At 51.3% G+C, this 17,500-nt stretch overlaps 1 protein-coding gene and 1 pseudogene across 7 annotated transcripts in view; both read right to left on the minus strand.

Annotated features, from left to right (window-relative positions):
- HMCN1 (hemicentin 1) overlaps window positions 1–17,500 on the minus strand; it is a 531,017-nt gene that overhangs the window by 480,348 nt on the left and 33,169 nt on the right. The window contains exon 1 of one of the 7 annotated variants that reach the window (XM_085882363.1): window positions 13,763–13,780. The exons of the other annotated variants lie outside the window; for them this stretch is intronic. The gene's annotated coding sequence lies outside the window, so the exon portion shown is untranslated. Of the gene's footprint in view, window positions 1–13,762; window positions 13,781–17,500 lie in introns of those variants that run through there. 7 annotated transcript variants of the gene reach the window in all.
- On the minus strand, window positions 10,377–13,432 carry LOC147026673 (uncharacterized; annotated as a pseudogene).

Here is a 17,500-nt window from a genome sequence, read left to right on the forward strand (position 1 = left end):
CACTCCTCCCCTCGTAAAATGACCCATCACACGATGAACGGACAATCACAACATGACCATCTGAAACCCATCAACACTCATAATCCTCCTAATACCGCGGCCACACTCTGACCCGCCTCGGACGGGCAGCGCTACCAGACAGCCCAGGCTCAGACGCCTCCCGGCTCAGTCGAGGTGACACCCTCGCCGGACTCGCACTTTCCGCAACACCAGCCACCCCCGACCGCCCAGCCTGCTCGACGTCCCCGGGTAGGACGGCATCAGGCGAAGACCCCCTTGGCGTCGGCCCAACCAGCCCCGGCGATACAACGTCAGGTGCCGGCGATACTACCGGTGGGGGTCCCGCATCGTTCGGCCCGGGGAGGTGTGGGGGGAGTGACGCTGAAAAGCGATCATGCATTTGGTCCACGTGCCGCTTCCACACATCCCCACCATCAGTCCGCACCATGCAATTCGCCGGCCCCAGCACCACAGAGACCACTGCTGGCACCCATTTGGAACCGTGGAAATAATCGCGCACCATTACCCGCTGCCCCACCTCGAAGCTGCGCAGCCGCGTCGGACGCGACATTGCCCCACTCCCCGACCCTCCAGGTCGCAGCAAATCCAGCCTGGTCCGCAATGCCCGTCCATAGAGACGAATGGCAGGCGAATCACCCGTGACAGGATGAACTGCGTTCCTGTAATGGAGCAAAAAGACATCGACCACCGTCTGCACAGGTGCAACACCCCCCCTGCGCAAAGCCTGCTTCAACATCTTGACAAACGACTCAGCTTGGCCATTCATCTCAGGATGATACGGTGCGGACCTTAGATGTCGAATACCATTCTGGCGCATAAACTCATCAAATACTCCCGCGATGAACTGCGGACCATTATCAGAGACCAGGATCTCCGGCAACCCTTTATTAGCAAAGATCGTCCGCAGTTTCTCTACTGTAATGTTTGCTGATGTATGCTGCATTACTACAACCTCTGGCCATTTAGAGAATGCATCGATCACAATCAAAAACATTTTGCCATTAACCGGTCCCGCAAAATCTACATGGACCCCTTGCCAAGCTCGGTCTGGCACAGGCCAGAGACCCGAAGCTCGATGCGGGTTATCAGCATCTGTCTGGCACGTGGCGCAACGCTTAACCAACTGCTCAATGTCTTTGTCCAACCCCGGCCACCACAACAGGCTACAAGCAAAACTCTTGGTCTTCACGATGCCAAGGTGACTGACATGCAGTTCTTCCAAACACCGTTGCCTAAACCTCTGTGGAATCACCGTCCTCATTCCCCACATTACGCACCGTTGGACCAACGACAGCTCCGCTGCACGTGACGTGAAAGGTTGAAATGCCGGTGTCGAAGGCAGATCGCTCCAATTTCTCATAGAAATCGCCTGGACGACACGGGCAAGCACCGGATCACGAGCCGATTCCACTGCGACCTGCCTGGCCGTGACCGGCCCGCTTTGGACCTGGCCCAGCGCGAACACATCGACCCGGTCAGCCAACTCAGACGCAGCTGGACCCTCCGCACACGGCAAGCGAGAGAGCCCGTCACAGTTAGCATGCTTCTCGGTGCTTCGGAACTGAATATCATAATCGTAAGCACCCAGAAACAGACACCACCGCTGTATTCGCGTGGCTGCTACCACCGGCACCCTGCGTTCGGGTCTCAGGATGAATTGAAGCGGTTTGTGATCCGTCTGCAAAGTGAAATGCCGCCCCAGCAGGTATTGATGAAACCTCCGCACACCCCAGACGAGGCTGAGAGCCTCACGCTCAATCTGGGCATATCCGCGCTCTGCTGTGGACAGGGTCCGGGATGCAAAACAAACAGGCCGCTCGGAACCATCGTCCATCCTGTGGGAGAGCACTGCCCCGATGCCATATGCAGAGCTGTCGCATGCCAATAGGAGCGGACGCGCAGGCTCGTAGTGCACGAGGACCGTATCCTCTGTGAGCAGCCGCTTGACGCGGTCGAACGACGCCTGCTGTGCCAGCCCCCAAGCCCAGCACTCATCCTTCTTGAGCAACCGCGTTAACGGCGCAAGTTGTGAGCTGAGCCCGCGCACGAACCTTTGGTAATACTGGGCCATACCAATGAACGAGCGCAGCTGCGTCTTATCGCGAGGCGGTGGCATGTGCTGAATCGCCTCCACCTTCCGAGGACCTTTCAACAGCCCCTCCGGCGTGATGATGTGCCCGAGGTATTCCAAGCGCTGCTTGAAGAACGCGCACTTGTCCCTGTTCAAGCGCAGGCTGCACGCTCCTAGCTTTGTCAGCACTTGGGCAATGTTCGCAAGATGCTCGTCCGCCGTTTTCCCCGCAATGAGCACATCGTCCAGGTAGGTCTGAGCGGGCAGGCCAATGCAAACCTGATCCATGGCTTTCTGCCACAAAGCTGGGGCCGAAGCAATCCCAAAACAGAGTCGGGTATATCGATAGAGTCCTTGACACGTGTTGATTGTCAAAAGCTCGCTACTCCCGGGATCCATCGGCAAGTGAAAATATGCATCACGCAGGTCTAGCTTCGTGAAGTATTGACTCCCCGCCAATCGCGCATATATTTCATCGATTGACGGCAATGGATATTGCTCCACGCTGAGCCCCGGGTTAACCGTGGATTTGAAATCCCCGCACAATCGGACGTCTCCATTCCGTTTCAGCACCGTGACAACCGGGGTGGCCCAATCTGAGCACGACACCCGTTCGATCACTCCACAGGCCTCCAGCCTATCCAGTTCACCCTTGACCTTGTCCAAAAACCGCGGAACCTTGTCCAAAAACCTTGACCTTGTCCAAAAAAAAAAAAAAAAAAACCTTGACCTTGTCCAAAAACCTTTACAAAACCGCAGAACCACCCGCTCCTTCAAGAAGAGTTTTGCCTCCATGCCCTTGAGTTTCCCAAGGTCGTCGCTAAACAACCCTTGATGTCTTTGAAGAATCTCCTCCAACTGATCCTCCCACTGGCTCGGCACGGGTTGCACAAGGTGAACTGCGGCCCAGTCTAGCCTGATGCGGGCCATCCAATCTCGGCCGAGGAGAGACGGCCCCCTCCCCCGCACGACGTACACCCGAAGCGTGGCGACCTGGCCTTGATACCGCACAGACACGTCTGCCATCCCGACTGGCGTTATCTTCTCGCGGGTGTACGTGAACAGCGTGAGGTTTGACCTGATAAGCTTCAGGCCGTTGAGTCTACGCGCGGTCTGTTCGCCTATGAGCGACACCGCTGCTCCCGTATCGACCTGGAACGTGATCGGCGTTTTGTTCACTTCGACTTCCACCGTCATCGGGCGCGCCGTCGCCGGGCCAATTGAAAACAGGCTCAACAACGGCCGCTGGTTCCGCCCCGAGTCGCCTCGCACATCGCCGTCCATGACCTTAACGGTGGCCGTCGCCCCACGGCACATACACGCCAAATGACCCACCTTGTGACAATTCAAACACACATTGCCTTTACACGGGCATGCACGGCGCAGGTGTCAACCTCCACATCCCAAGCATGTCCGCGGGGTCACCCCGCCGCACGCGCGGCCGCGTGGCGACGTCCGACCCACATCGAAGGTCGTGCGCGCGTCCCGGGGTGCTCGTGACCCCGCGTGGCCGGTGATGGCTCGAACATCCCCGCGAGTCTGCTCGACCGCTGTAGCCGTGCTGACCGCCGAGTCGAATGTAATGGCTTCATCCTCCAGCCGTAAAACCGCTGAAACCATCTTCGCATCTCGTAAACCAGCAATAAAACGATCTCTGAGCCGAGCTGGCCGCTCCCCCGCCGTGAACTTGCAGGCCATGGAAGAATGCTTAATCCGCGCCACAAAATCAGCGACGCGTTCCTCTGCACCCTTCGAGAGGCAATCGAACTGGAATCGAGCGAGCTGTAATGACTTCTCCGGCGCCATGTGTGCTTTCATTTTCTCCACAATGTCCCGAAACGACAGCTCGTCATCCCGGGGCCTGTTCGGTGCCACCAAATCACCCAGTAGCCGATAATGCTCCGGCGAAAGCGAAGCGAGCAAGATCGACTTCTGTTTGCTCTCGTCGACCACATCGTTCGCGTGGAAATAGCATTCCAATTGCTCCGAAAACAATTTGAAGTCGTCTCCGTCGAAAACGGGCACAAGTCCGTATTCAACCATCCTCGTCAGCCAACTAGAGTGTACGAGGTGCAGTGGGACGCAAGAAGCACGCGGGTCAGCATCAACTCCGCTTTATTGCGCGACCAGAAGTACACTCCTGCCACCCCTAGCGGGCGAGGCATGATATACGAAAACCCAATCACGTGACACAGCACAGATACCAAGCAAGCACCAGAAAAATGTCAAGACTGACCCGTACAACAACGGACGAAAATTGTTGAACTTTGGCACAAGACGAAAAGTGTCAGATTGGTGCAACGTCTTTACTCGAGACATTTCGGTATCCACTTGTGCCATGCACCAAACTTTCGGACAATAAAGTGCACCATCGCAAAGTTTACCAATGTGGAAACTGTAACGTCCGGAGGGCAGTGAGGCACGGAGAGTCGTGAGGGTTGTCGTAACTCTGTTTATTGCCCGTCCGGATGTACACTACTGCGCACTACTGCGAGCCTCTAGCGGGCGCGAACAGCTATATGCATTGCCGACACGTGACTACTATCACAACTCCTCCACGCCCCCACAACGCTCTATGCCAATACACCACACTACCCCCCCCCTAAAAGTATGATTATAAAATGACAATTATAATGACAAGCATAATTGGCAAAGAATACTATGACATAAAAAAGCAAAGAGGAACAAAATGACATCAACCATGTAAAATCCTCCAAGTACCACATCACTTGATCTAACCCTGGGATGATGGTCGGGCTGAGAATCAAACCCAGATGAGATGGCCCAAAAGAAAAGCGTGCTTCATCCGCACAACCTGTAACAACAATGCCGTTGTTTTAATCCGGCACATAATACACCCTTCTATCCCCATCACATCATATACTGTGTTGGTGCGAGTGAGTTGAATTCCAAATGCAGTAGACTGGTGCTCGAGTACTGAGTTGCACGTCGAAGCCAATGATGTTTGCAGACCATAATAACAATGGCCGTGTTAAAGATATAAAGAGGGAAGTTTGGGAGCACAGTATAACTATGCAGCAGAAGCGCCCCCAGGCAGCCCATGCTTACACGCCTTCCGGCGAGGTCGAGGTGACACCCCAGGTGAACCTACCCCGGCACCATCAAATGCCCCCAGTCGACAGGTTGGCACATCTCCCTCAGACAGGACCGAATCAGGTAAACACCCCAAGTCTGCAAGCCCCACGGGCGCCAGCGCGGCTGACATTGGCGAGACCAGAGGTTTGCGCTCCATGGCACCAGGCACGTCTGACCTTGGCAATATCAGGGGTGGGGGTGACGCTGAACAGCGAACCTTCCCCGACTCCCCGCCATCAACTCGAACCAGGCAATTAGCCGGCTCCATTACCAGCTGTCCCACACCAAAACCGTGCACCAGCGCCGGGCACAACACCGCCCCTGCCACCGACCCCTTAATAGCAGCAAATCCAGCCGAGACCTCAACACACGTCCATACAGACGATCAGCGTAGACTGGATGCACAGCAGTGTCATACAACAGCAAAAACATCGTCTGAGCAGATGCAAACTTCTCTTTACGTACAGCGTGTTCCCACAGTATAATGTTAACACATGAGGTTGCAGCGAACTGCGGACTGTCATCAAAGACCGGGATCTGGAAGACCTCTTTATTCGCAATGATCGTCCGCAAGTTCACAGATCAAAGAAAGCATTGATCCCAATCAAACACATTTTGCTCACCCGTGGACTGTCGGCATTTGCTTTTATAAAGCCATGCTTAATTACTCGTGCTGCGAGAATCAAACATACAACAATTAACAAATCATGAACCACGCTGCGAGCAAGCCTCTTGGTTGTCATGACGTTGAGGCGACTTGCGTGCAGGTCCTCATCGGAACGTCGAAGAGGACACCGTCGATGGTCGCGTTCCGCAAACTTCTTGAATGCGACCGGCTCGCTCCAATCCCCCATTGAAATTGCCTGAACGACACGGGCATGCACTGTATCATGAGCCGACTCCACCGCGACCTGCTTGGCGGTGACCTGGCCCAGTGCCAACACATCAACCCGGTTGGTTGATCCTGACGAAGGTGGATCCTCCGCGCCACGCAAGCGCGAGAGCCTGTCTCAGCTGGCAGGCTCCCCGTTGCTCCGGAACCGTATATCGTAGTTGCAGGAAGCAATGAACGGACACCAACGTTGTATCGCCGTGGCCCCTGCCACCGGGACCTCGCCCTCGAGTCTCGAGGGAGGCCCGGGCCCAAACGGAGGTACGGGGCCCGAAGGAGACACAGGCGCACCTGGAGGTACAAACTCCGCAAGAGGAACCTCCTCCCACCGACTCTCTAATCGGCTCAGCACGGGATGGTATACGTGTGTGTATACGCATACCGGTATACGTGTGCAACGCGAGGGTAGACCTGAAAATGCGTAGACCGGGGATTGCACGAGCGGTGTGCTCGCTCATGATCGACACCGCCGCTCCGGTACCAACTTGAAACACAATCGGCGTTCCATCCACAAAACCTCGTACAGGCGGCAGGTCTCGACCCAGGACGTAAAAGCGTACGTCATGCACAAAACATCGTACCGGGTGTCGGTCTCGACCCGGGACGTAAAAGTGTACGCCATGCACAACACCTCGTACCGGTCGCAGGTCTCGCCCCGTGTCGCTGGGGTTGCCTCGTACCGGCTGCAGATGTCCCTGAGTGTTCAGATCGCCGTCCGACTGGCCGCGTTGCAACGTTTGGCCACGACCCGCACCAAAGACTGCGCGTGCGGCCGTGGGCACGTGGTACACCACGCGGACCTCCGGATCACCTGTCATGCTCTGGCCAGTGAAGCTCGGACATCTGTCAGAGTCTGTGCGACGGCCGACATCGGTTCTGAGTTGAATGTAATGTCCTCGTCCTTTAGCCGTGGCATTGCAGAAACCATTTCCGACTCTTGCAACCCAGAAATAAAACGATCTTCGAGCCCGGCCTGCCGTTCACTCGACGTGAATTCGCAGGCAACGGCGAGATGTCTCACCCGTGCGGCGAAACTCGCGATGCGCTTCCCTGGGCTCCTCGCCAGGTGATCAAACTCGTACCGCACGAGCTGCGATGATTTTCCCGGCGCTCCGTGCGCCCGACAATCCAATTGCTCCGGCAACGACTCAAAGTCAATGCCGAGGAAAGCAGGCACTCTGCACGCGTCGATGCGAAACATCCTCGTCGCCAATGTAATGTCCGGAGGGCAGTGAGGCACGGAGAGTCGTGAGGGTTGTCGTAACTCTGTTTATTGCCCGTCCGGATGTACACTACTGCGCACTACTGCGAGCCTCTACCGGGCACGAACAGCTATATGCATTGCCGACACGTGACTACTATCACAACTTCTCCATGCCCCCACAACGCTCTATGCCAATACACCACAGGAACCATCTGTGACCTTCACAAAGGTCACAGTGGTCAGAAGAGGACAAGTCGTAGTGAAGAAAATGTGGAAATGGTGAGACAGGCGGTTGTTCTGAGTCCAAAAAAATCGATTCGACGACTTTCTGCCGAGACAAACATTCATAAGAGCACCGTTCAGAGCATCCTTCGCCAAGACATTCATGCCTTTCCATACAAAATTCAAACGGAAACGGTGCTTACTGATCAATAGAAATGCAAATGATTAGACTTTGCAAATTGTTTCTCAGGAAAGTTGGAGGTAGATGCAGACTTCCTCAAAAAACTTCACATGACGGACGAATGCCATGCTCACTTGTCCGGGGAGGTAAACAAGCAAATCTTTCGGTACTGGGGAACTGAAAATCCTGGTAATGCATCAACTGAACTGGTGCCTCGATCTGTTCTCAAATTCACCATGTGGGTGGCGGTTGGTTGGTATGGGATAATTAGTCCATACTTCTTTGAAGATGACCAGGGACACACTTGCACGGTAAACCAGAGGAACTATCGTGAAATTATTCAGGAATTCTATCTGCCTGAGCTGCGTACTAAGGCCCGAAGGAGAAACAACCTGATCCAGATGAGAACCCAGTGGTTCCAGCAGGATGTGGCACCACCCCATACAGCCAGGAAAACAAGGCGTTTTCTCAACCAACATTTTGAGGGCCGCTTTATCTCCCTCTACGAAGACGTTGAGTGGCCACCGTATTCCCCTGACCTTACTCCTCCAGACTTCTTCTTGTGGGGGTCTCTCAAGGACAGGATCTATGGAAAACCTAGGCCTCAGACCCTTGATCAGCTGAAGGAGAACATCCACCGAGAAATCCAGAACATTCCTCAGGAAACATTTCTCAAAGTGATGGAGAACATGACAACGCGTTTGCAGGCAGTGATCGGACAACGTGGAGCCAACGTCGAACATGTGGTCTAAAAGAAAACGACGATTCTATACCAAAATTTAAATTTTGGTGGCAATTTTGACATTGGTACAATAAACTTTAACCTTTCAGCTTTCTATCCAGCCATATATCTTTTTTTTTAAATATATGTTATGACCATCCTCTTTGCAGATGAAAAGTTGTATATTTTTTGGGACACCCTGTATATATACTTAATTTACAAATTTTGGATTTTACAGTTTCTCGGGAACAATGCCGTCGTGTGAGTGTAGAAAAGATGAAAGAAATAAAAAGAGTGAAAGCAAAGGAAAAAAAGAGACATAACATGGACAGCAATAAAATGGTGTGCAGAGTTCAGCTTCTGGAGTTACTACCATTGCTATAGTAAAAGGCTTGTAATCCTGGTGTTGGTTTAATGGATACAGTGGCTGCCTTAAGATCTTCGGGTCGAGTTTGACCGATGTGTTAGGGTCAAGTCTATGAGTTCAAGTCCATGTCGTTCTGTTGAATTATCACCAGGTGAGTTGACTCAGTCTGTCATCCTTCCAAGGCCGGCAAAATGAGTACCAACTTACTGGTAAGAGGGGCACAATTGCGCTTCCCTAAAAATGATGTAACCAGCAGCCGTAGGCTGCATACGAAACAAGTAAGAGACTTCAGTTTAAAAAGAGAAATTAAATATCAGTCTCTTATATGACATCAAATAAACAGAAGAATAATAGACCACAACGACAGAGAAGGGGTAAGGAGAAAGAGAGAGATGGGGAAAGAGAAAGAGTTAGAGAGATATAGATGGAGAAGATAAAGACAAATATGGAGAGAGAGATGGTGATGTATACAGGGTGTCCATAAAGTCCTTGTGCAACTTTGAACTTTTATAACTCTTGACGTTGTCGCGATCCCGCCGGTTTTATATCTTCCAGCACGGAATACTGACGTTAATGTCCGAGCTTCAAGCAGTCCACGTCCGGACAAAGAGAACAACACAACACTTTCCACTGTGTTTCAGATCGACCTCTGGGGGTAGGCACGATCTTTCATTGGCTCGATCTCCAAAATGGCTGGTAACAGAATGGATTACACAGCACACAATCTGCCAGAACTCTTGGCAACAATGAAGTTGCAAAAACAAATCGATAACTCACAGCTCCGCTCGACGATAGCAAGGAATAACGATAACACTCGTCCCGATTTTACTCAATCCTTTAGTCAGAGCTATCAACGATCAGCGCGACTGGGTTGTCGAGAGTCATTTAAAAAAACCACTTGAAAATCGCATTCAAACATGCGATTCGGAGCGCGCGATATATTTTCCACTCGCGATCTTAGAGCCACGTCTGCTCCTTACAATGGCGCCCGCAGCTCTCTTCAGTCCACCCACCACGTGCCGACCAGCCCACCAATCATTGGGAGCCTGAAAAAGGTCACGTGACGTTGTGGGTGAGACACTAAATTTGGTGAGAACATGGTATTTTTCTCACAGTCCTCCCCACCTAAAGTAAAATCCGTCGGATAGACGGCGTTTTAGAACCAGTTATTGTACTAGTTGCAAATCACAGGGCAATATGATGGTGGTGATCGTTAACATTCTTGTACAATAAACAATGTTCATCCACAACACAATATTAAACACACTACACCACATTAATATCTACCCCACCATATTTACCCATCGCCCACACCACAATAGAGAGACAAAGGGAACTAAACTTAAGTTTGGTGCTCCTTGTCTACTCGATGGCGACTAAGGAGGTCAGCTCGTCTGTTCTCCACTCCTTTCACGTGTTTGACTGTGAGGTCGTATTCGGAGATGAGAAGCGCCAAGCGCAGAATACGCTGGTTGGAGGTTTTGGCTTGGCTGAGCCAACCGAGCGGGTGGTGGTCGCGGTAGATGGTGATGGGTCCATGGCCAATATAGACAGATAGCGCAATAGCGCTTGATGCCTCGCGACATGGCGGGCCATATGAACTGATCCTTCACCTTGGCGAAGGTCTTGGCCGCTCCGACCTGACCCGAGGAAATATTGTCATGGGCCAATTGCATGACTGACTGACGATGCCTCCCGGTATGACAGCTAGGTGTCGTACCTTCCACGTCTGGGTGGAGGACATGTTCTTGGGGGAATATTTATGCATCAGCAAACCTGCACCATTAACATAGTAGCCTGTTTGTCCTGGCTCGGAGTCTTCTCCCATTTCCCAGAGGGTGGCAAGGGTGGGATCGATGTGCTGATCCTCCACTAGACTGGTTACCGCAGACAATGCGGGAGTGACCTCAGGCACAGAACTGGGGTTGCTGACCGCCTCGGGGGACTGATCCTCCTCACCGGATTCGCCGACCAGCGAACAAGTAGTTGGGGTCCCCATGTCACAGACGGGAACGGTCCCTGAGGAGCCCGGCTCCTGAGGTGGGCCTGACTGGAGGCTCGGGTGGACTTCAGTGGAAGCAACGTCACCGTCGGAGGCTGGAGTCGAGGCGCGAGGCTCCTCGGGCCAGAGTGAAGATGTGTCTGACTCTGCCACTCTCTCCGCCTGTTTGCTCGGGGATCTATTGACCACCCCACAGGTCAGAGTCAATAACTCCTCCCTGGCCATTGCATCATTGCCAATCAGCAAGGATACCCCTGGTATCGGGTCGTAGGGTACCACCGCACAGGTCATCAGACCCGTAAAAATGTCACTCCAGACCTCAATGAGAGCAAGGGGATACCAGCCAGGAACCTGGTTAATGCCCCGAAGGACGATATACCCGCCGGTATAATGCATCTGAGAGGCCGGAACAACCCCCTCTCGGAGAACACACAGCGTCGCTCCAGTATCCCGAAGGTATTGGGCCTTAAACTTCACCACCGAATCAGGGCCACCCACTAAGGCTGTCCCTGAATAATCCTGATACAGAGGAAGAATGGACTTAGCCTCGGTGGCAGTGACCTCTGTCACCGATGCCACCTTCATGCTTGAAGGCCCAGTTGATGACCTCCACTGACCTTCCTCCGATTTAACAGCCGGGTTTTCCTCGATAGGCCGGACTAGCTGGGTTAGAGAAACAGCGGTCTCCACCGTGCCCCACGCGTTTGCAGAACTCGCACCAGGGCCATGCCCTGGCCTGCAGCTCGCGACCGCCACCAGTGGAGGGCATCGGGGAACCCTTCGGCTCGATCCAGCCGCCGGGCAGACGGGGGGGGGGTGGGGGGACGGTCTTAACCGCAGAATCCTCTGTCTTACGAAGTGACTGCGTGGCTTGCAATATTTTGCACGCCAAAACATGTTCATCAATAAGCTTGACGCAGTCTGACAAGGAAACAGTGTCTCTATCGACAAGAAACAACGCTAAGTCCGGTGGAAGCTGTTGATCGATACGGTAACGCACCAGGAGTTCCGCAACTGCTGGAGGTAACTCAACGCTGCTCCCTTCGAACCATCTCTGCAGCTGTTCCAACAAGACCCGCGAATGTTCCTCATAGGTTTGACTGGACTGACGAGTCAAACTGAAAAAAATTACGCCTATAAATACACGGAGACACCGCATAGGCGTTCAAAATCTCAGCCTTCAACTTCCGGTATTCGTTTACATCCTCGGTTGCCATCCTTGCATTTACCTCCTTCGCCTTTTCAGATAGATGGCTAACAAGATGGCCGACCCACAAGCTCTCATCAATGCCACCGGAAGTCAACAACTTCTCCACCATCTCCAGATATGATTCTGGCCTCGTGTCTCCCGTCCAGTCTGGCAAACGAACATGAACAATTTCCGGGACTGGTGCAGCAAACACATCTGCCCGCTGTCGTTCAGTCAACATTCGTCACTCATGCTCCCTGACGCGTTCAGCCTCTGCCGCGTCATGCTCTCTGAGTCGCTCAGCCTCTGCCGCTGCTCTTTCAGCTATCTCTGCGTCATGCTCCCTGAGTCGCTCAGCCTCTGCCCTGTCACTCTCCCTGTTATACATGTCGAGTTGTTGAACTGGGGTCAGCCCGGACCAGAAGGTCGAACGCATGCATTTAGTCATGATGGGATCGCTCCCTACATATCGGGTTCAGTGGCCGGGTCAAGGCTGATTGTGTCCCTCACATCGACACCCACGGAACTGTCAACATGATCAGGTTGATCTCGCACTTCTCCATCCGACATGGCTTGGCTATGAGTTATCATACGACAAGGGCACAAAACACTAAGTCTAAAAGGAGGCTGGGTCTAAATATTTCAGCAATATCTTTCACCACATGGGACGGGGCAATTCACACAGGGGAGGCAAACAATATTGGGGTGATACACGTAATTCGCACACAACGCTCTCTTCTTCTTCTTCTTTCGGCGAGCTCCCGTTAGGGGTCGCCACAGCGGATCAACAGTCTCCATTTCGCTCTATCCTCCACATCTTCCATTGACACTCCAACCACCCGCATGTCCACCCTCACCTTATCCATGAACCTCTTCTTTGGCCTTCCTCTTCTCCTCCTTCCTGGCGGCTCCATCTTCAACATCCTTCTCCCGATATACTCCGCTTCCCTCCTGTGCACATCTCCAAACCATCTCAATCTCACCTCTCTCACTTTGTCTCCAAACCGTCCAACCTGCACTGTCCCTCTAATATACTCATTTCTTATCCTATCCATCCTCCTCACTCCCAACGAGAATCGCAGCATCTTTAACTCTGCCACCTCCTGCTCCGCTTCCTGTCTTTTTGTCAGCACCACCGCCTCCAAACCATACAACATAGCTGGTCTCACTGCCGTCTTATATACTTTCCCCTTCACTATTGCAGCTACCCTTCTGTCACAAATCACTCCTGCAACTCTTCTCCAACCACGCCATCCTGCCTGCACTCTCTTTTTCACTTCTCTCCCACACTCTCCGTTACTTTGGACAGTTGATCCCAAGTATTTAAACCCATCCACCTTCCCCACCTCAACTCCTTGCAACCGCACCATACCACCACCCTCCCTCTCATTTACGCACATGTACTCCGTCTTACTCCGACTGACTATCATTCCCCTTCTCTCCAGTGCGTACCTCCACCTCTCGAGGCTCGCCTCAGCCTGCTCCCTACTCTCCCTACAGATCATGATGTCATCTGCGAACATCATTGTCCATGGAGACTCCAGTGTGATCTCGTCCGTCAACCTGTCCATAACCATTGCAAACAGGAAAGGGCTCAGAGTCGATCCTTGGTGCAATCCCACTTTTACCTTAAACAGGTCTGTCATTCCTACTGCACACCTCACCACCGTCACACTGTCTTCATACAGTCACACTTCGCACACAACGCTCTGTTGGGAAAATATGACACTAAATACCCAATATCACCACTGCACATCAAATTGCCAATGAGAAAATGCAACGTACAAATAACTCACATTTTTTTTTATTGTTGGCCGATGACTGGCGTAAACACAAGATAGCGTCCGCTGGTGAGAAAATCCCTCCAAGATGGCGTCTGCTGGTGAGAAGGTTCCTCCAAGATGGCGTCTGCTGGTAAGAAGGTTCCTCCAAGATGGCGTCCACTGGTGAGAAAATCCCTCCAAGATGGCGTCCGCTGGTGAGAAGGTTCCTCCAAGATGGCGTCCGCTGGTGAGAAAATCCCTCCAAGATGGCGTCCGCTGGTGAGAAAATCCCTCCAAGATGACGTCCACTGATGAGAAAATCCAAGATGGCGTCCGCTGGTGAGAAGGTTCTTCCAAGATGGCGTCCGCTGGTGAGAAGGTTCCTCCAAGATCGCGTCCACTGGTGAGAAAATCTCTCCAAGATGGCGTCCGCTGGTGAGAAGGTTCTTCCAAGATGGCGTCCGCTGGTGAGAAGGTTCCTCCAAGATGGCGTCTGCTGGTGAGAAGGTTCCTCCAAGATGGCGTCCGCTGATGAGAAGGTTCCTCCAAGATGGTGTCCGCTGATGAGGGAACGATGATCAGATGAAGGAAGATAGCGACCCACTGTGGAATTTGTCTCAGTTCGAATGTCTTACTTGATTGAATCCTGGACGAGCCGTCCATTTGTCGAGATCCCGCCGGTTTAATATCTTCCAGCACGGGATACTGACGTTAATGTCCGAGCTTCAAGTAGTCCACGTGTGGACAAAGAGAACAACACAACATTTTCCACTGTGTTTCAGATCGACCTCTTGGGTTGGCACGATCTTTTATTGGCTCGATCTCCAAAATGGCTGGTAACAGAATGGATGACACAGCACACCATCTGCCAGAACTCTTGGCAACAATAAAGTTCCAAAAACAAATCGATAACTCACAGCTCTGCTCGATGAGAGCCGGGAATAACGATAACACTTGTCCCGATTTTACTCAATCCTTTAGTCAGAGCTATCAACGATCAGCGTGACTGGGTTGTCGAGAGTCTTTTAAAAAAACCACTTGAAAATCGCGTTCAAACATGCGATTCGAAGCGCGTGATATATTTTCCACTCGCGAACTTGGAGCCACGTCTGTTCCTAACAATGGCGCCCGCAGCTCTCTTCAGTCCACCCACCACGTGCCGACTCCAACCAATCCCGGGGAGCCTGAAAAAGGTCACGTGACGTTGTGGGTGGGACACTAAATTTGGTGAGAACATGGTTTCTTCTCACAATGTTAACATTTAGAAAGAAACTGCAAATGGCATGTGAAAGCATAATTCATGGGGTTTTGTTATGTTCTTGTTAGTAATGTTGTTATTGACATTAAATCCACAAATCCCACGGGTTTCATGACGAGTTGACATTTTCTGATGAGGAAACTTCAACATCAGTGGTGGAATTTTTGGTTTCAGACCAAGTCACTCTACCCTGGAGATGCTGCTTCTGCTCTCACAGCAATGGATGGAGGTGCTCAATGCCAGATATGAAATCAGAGCCGTATCCAAAGAAATATCGCGTAGTTTTGACACAGTCTGGCACCCTGGCCTGCTCACCAAACTCTATTCCTATGGTATCCAAGACCATCTAAACTCATGGCTCGCAGACTTCCTCTCCTGTTGCAGCCAACGTGTGGCCCTAAATTGAGTTCTCTGATCCCCTCTTCCTGTCCAGGCTCGAGTGCCTCAAGGCAGCGTTCTGGGATCTGATATTTTTCTGGTTTTCATCAACGATCTCTCCAACTCTCTGGAAAATCCTCTTGATCTCTTTGCTGATGACTCCACCCTCTGCCGTATAATCTGTCATCCCTCAGACCGGCAAGCCACAGCTTCTTCGCTCTTTGCAGATCTGGATAAATCACAAACTGGTCCAACATCTGGAACATGTCTTTCAATCCTGACAAATGTCACACTCTTACGATGTCTCTCCAAAAGGACTATTTAGATTCCCACCCCCCCCCCCCACCATCTACTTTCTCAACAATCCTCTGGAATAAGTCCTTTCTTTCAAACTTCTGGGTCTCACTATCTGCCATGACATTTCCTGGGAAAGCAACATTTACAACCTGGCCTCTAAAGCCAGACGACGACGGGTTATCCTCCATCGTACAAAGTCCTTCCTCAGCCCACCTGAGCTCCTGCCCACGTACAAAGTTTTCATCCGCAGCCTAATGGAGTACTACTCTCCCCTCTATGTTGGTGCAACTGTCGCTAACCTTTCTCGGCTTCACACTGTGGAAACCAAGGCTTTTAGGATCATTGGTATCTCCCGCAATGAGGCTGAGTCTTTGAGCCTCTCACTCTCTCACCACAGGAAGGTCGGTTGAATTTCTGTCTTCTACCGTCTCCTTTCCGGTCTCACCCCCTGCTGTGTCTGCGATTTGTCCCCACCATATTTCCGCAGGGCGCTCAAGGTCTGCCAATAACCCCCTTCTGGTAAAACTACCAAAATCATGAATCACTGCTCACCTTCACTCTTTCGTTCCCCTTTTTTCCCGATTTTGGAATAAACTCCCACACACTCTTCAATCCCATTCTTCCCTCCAGGCCTTCAAAACTGCTGTTCACCACCACCTCTTATCTTCCCCCATCCAAAACCTTGATCTTTTTTACCCCCGTTAATCCACCCCAAACCCACGTCCTTCAAATTGCCTGCTTTCCTTCCTGAAAGTCCCTGTAATGTCCATCTTGAATACACCATATTCCACACCCCATCCCTCTCCCTTCCACAGATCTCCTAATGTGTCTGTTCCCACTGTTTTGTCCTTCCCTCTCTTGCCCCTCTTGTCCCATGCCCTCCTTGCTGTGCATTGTGTGTTAGTTCTCATACGACCTTTGGCAATGTCTCCAAAAAAAAAAATAAACCAATGTCACCCGCAGGGTGACCCGTATCTTGCCAAAAGGTGACCACGTGTGACTTCTTTAAGGTCACACTGAGGTGAACAGAGCTGCTATCCACCAGGAGCGACTCCTTGAGGAATATCTGCCTACGAGAGATTCCGATGAGAATCGTTCTACAGAGTAACCATGAAAAATATGCTTTTGCCTCATAACATCACCAAATGACGTCATAATGTCTCAAGCTTGACATATCTAGAAAGCACTCATCAAGGTGTTCAATTTGAGGTATGACACGATATGGTTCCTAAAACTTGAAAATTTGACCTTGGGGTCAAATGTTTGACCTTCGGTGCTAACCATGAAGGTCAAGGCCAATCGCCACCAAAAATTAATCAGCTGAGCGCCAGACCATGAACTATATTCCCATGAAGTTTGAAGACGATCCGATCAAAATTACTCAAAAAATAAGGGTTTCGTCGACTCCCCTGATTTGCGACAAAGTGACCTTGACCTTTGACCTTGACCTTCAAAAATTTATGCGCTAAAAGGGACCTCTATAGGCATCTGATATGCGAAGTTACAAAAATTTCCAATGATAACTGTGCTCTGCAGAGTGATTTATACGTGATTACAGACCAAATATATATATATATATATATATATATATATATATATATATATATATATATATATATATATATATATATATATATATATATATATATATAAAGGTCAAGGCCAATCGCCACCAAAAAATAATCAGCTGAGTGCCAGACCATGAAATATATTCCCATGAAGTTTGAAGATGATCCGATCAAAATTACTCTAAAAATAAGGGTTTTGTCGACTCCCCTGATTTGCGACAAAGTGATCTTGACCTTTGACCTTGACCTTCAAAATTTTATGCGCTGAAC

This window comes from Eptatretus burgeri, chromosome 5 (assembly GCF_056783735.1).
Source record: "Eptatretus burgeri isolate ZD-2024b chromosome 5, Ebu_testis_v1, whole genome shotgun sequence".
NCBI classification, from domain to species: Eukaryota; Metazoa; Chordata; class Myxini; order Myxiniformes; family Myxinidae; genus Eptatretus; species Eptatretus burgeri.